A 2,500-nucleotide genomic window follows, 5' to 3' on the forward strand; every position below is an offset into this window, starting at 1 on the left:
AAAGGAGGGAGGGAGAGTGGTGGGGGAGAAGGGAGGGATGGAGAGTGGTGGGGGAGTAGGGAGGGAGGGAGAGTGGTGGGGGAGAAGGGAGGGAGGGAGAGTGGTGGGGGAGTAGGGAGGGAGGGAAAGTTGTGGGGGAAAAGGGAGGGAGGGAGAGTGGTGGGGGAGAAATGAGGGAGGGAGAGTGGTGGGGAGAGAGGAGGGAGGGAGAGTGGTGGGGGAAAAGGGGGAGGGGGGGGGGGGAGAAGGGGGGGGGGGGGGGTGGGGGGAGGGGGGGGAGAGGGGGGGGGAGGAAGGGGGAGGGGAGGGGGGGGGGGGGAGGGAGGGGGGGGGGGGGGAGGGGAGGGAGGGAAAGTGGGGGGGAGGGAGGGGAGGGGGGGGGGGGGTAGAGGGGGGGGGAAGGGGGGGGGGAGAGGGAGGGAGGGAGGGGGGAAGGGGGGGGGGAGTGGGTGGGAGGGAGGGGGGGGGGAAGGGGGGGGGTGGGGGGAGGAGGGGGGGAGGGGGGGGAGGGGGGGGGGGAGTGGGGGGGAAGGGAGGGGGGAGTGGTGGGGGGTAGGGGGGAGGGAAGTGGGGGGGGGGGGAGGGTGGGGGGGTGGGGGGAGGGGGGAGGGCGGAGGGGAAGGGGGGGGGGAGGGGGGGGGAGGGGGGGTGGGGGGGGGGAGGGAGGGAGTTGGGGGGAGAGGGGGGGGGGGGGGGAGGGGGGGAGTGGGGGGAGGGGAGTGGGGGGAGAGGGGGGGGGGAGGGTGGGGGGGGGGGGGGGGGGGAGGGGAGGTGGGGGGGGAGGGGGGGAGGGGGGGGGGGGGGGGAGAGGGGGGGGAGTGGGAGGGGGGGGGGGGGGGAGAGGAGGGGGAAGGGGGGAAGGGAGGGGGGGGGGGGGGAGGGGGGAGGGGGGGGAGGGGGGGGGGGGAAGAGGGAGGGTGGGGGAAGGGGGGAGAGGGGGGGGGGGGTAGGGAGGGAGGAGGGGGAGGGGGGGGGGAGGGGGGGGGGGGTGGGGAGGGGTGGGGGAGAGAAGGGAGGGTGGGGAGTGGTGGGGGAGAAGGAGGGGGGGGAGTGGTGGGGGAGAGGGAGGGAGGGGAGTGGAGGGGGAGGGGGAGGGAGAGAGGGTGGGGGAGAGGGAGGGAGGGAGAGAGGTGGGGGAGTAGGAGGGAGGGAGAGAGTGGGGGGAGAGGAGGAGGGAGAGTGGTGGGGGGAGAGGGAGGAGGGAGAGTGGTGGGGGAGTAGGAGGGAGGGAGTGTGGGGGAGAAGGGAGGGAGGGAGAGTGGTGGGGGGAGGGAGGAGGGAAGGGGGGGAAGGGGGGGGAGAGGTGGGGGGGAGAGAAGGGGGAGGAGAGGGAGGGGGGGAAGGGGGGAGGGGAAAGAGGAGGAGGTTGGGGGAGAAGGGAGGGAGGGAGAGGTGGGAGTGGGAGGGGGGAAGGGGGGAGAGGGAGGGAGGAGAGGGGAGGGGGAGAGGGAGGAGGGAAAGAGGGGGGAAGGGGGGAGGGAGAGTGGTGGGGGGAAGGGGGGAGGGGGAAGGGGAGTGGGGGGAGAAGGGAGGGAGGGAGAGTGGGGGGGAGGGGGGAGGGAAGGGGTGGGGGAGGAGAGGGAGGGGAAGTGGTGGGGGAGAGGGAGGATGGGAAAGTTGTGGGGGAGAAGGGAGGGAGGGAGAGTGTGGGGAGAAGGGGGGAGGGGAGAGGGAGGGTTGGGGGAGAAGGGAGGGAGGGAGAGGTGTGGGGGAGAAGGGAGGGAGGGAGAGTGGTGGGGGAGTAGGGAGGGAGGGAAGTTGTGGGGGGAAGGGAGGGGGGAGAGTGGCGGGGGAGTAGGGAGGGAGGAAGTTGTGGGAGTAAGGGAGGGAGGGAGAGTGGTGGGGGAGAAAGGAGGGAGGGAGAGTGGAGGGGGAGAAGGGGGGGGGGGGAAAGAGGGGGTGTGGGGGAGAAGGAGGGAGGGAGAGTGGTGGGGGAGAGGGAGGAGGGAAAGTGTGGGGGAGAGGGAGGGGGGAGAGTGGCGGGGGAGGGAGGGAGGGAAGGGGGAAAGGGAGGGAGGGAGAGTGGTGGGGGAGGAAAGGGAGGGAGGAGAGTGGTGGGGGAGAAGGGAGGAGGGAAGAGGGAAGAGAGAGAGGAGGGAGAGAGAGAGAGAGAGAGGTGGGGGGGGGGGGAAGAGAGAGAGAGAGAGAGAGATCAGCACAAGAGAGAGAGAAAAAAATACAGAGCGGGAGAGAGAGAGAGAGAGAGAGAGAGAGAGAGAGAGAGAGAGAGAGAGAGAGAGAGAGAGAGAGAGAGAGAGAGAGAGATCAGCAAACAAGAGAGAGAAAAAAAATACAGAGCGAGAGAGAGAGAGAGAGGAGGAGAGAAAGCAAGAAGAGAGAGAGGGAGGAGAGAGAGAGAGAGAGAGAGAGAGAGAGAGAGAGAGAGAGAGAGAGAGAGGGAGAAAGAGAGAGAGAGAGATCAGCAAGCGAGAGAGAGAGAGAGAGAGAGAGAGAGAGAGAGAGAGAGAGAGAGAGAGAGAGAGAGAGAGAGAGAGAGAGA

General features: G+C 70.0%; 1 pseudogene; it reads right to left on the reverse strand.

Annotated features, from left to right (window-relative positions):
- The window catches only part of LOC125042098, a 21,412-nt pseudogene that overhangs the window by 10,348 nt on the left and 8,564 nt on the right, over nt 1-2,500 (reverse strand).

The sequence above is a fragment of the Penaeus chinensis genome, chromosome 31, assembly GCF_019202785.1.
Source record: "Penaeus chinensis breed Huanghai No. 1 chromosome 31, ASM1920278v2, whole genome shotgun sequence".
Lineage (NCBI taxonomy): Eukaryota > Metazoa > Arthropoda > Malacostraca > Decapoda > Penaeidae > Penaeus > Penaeus chinensis.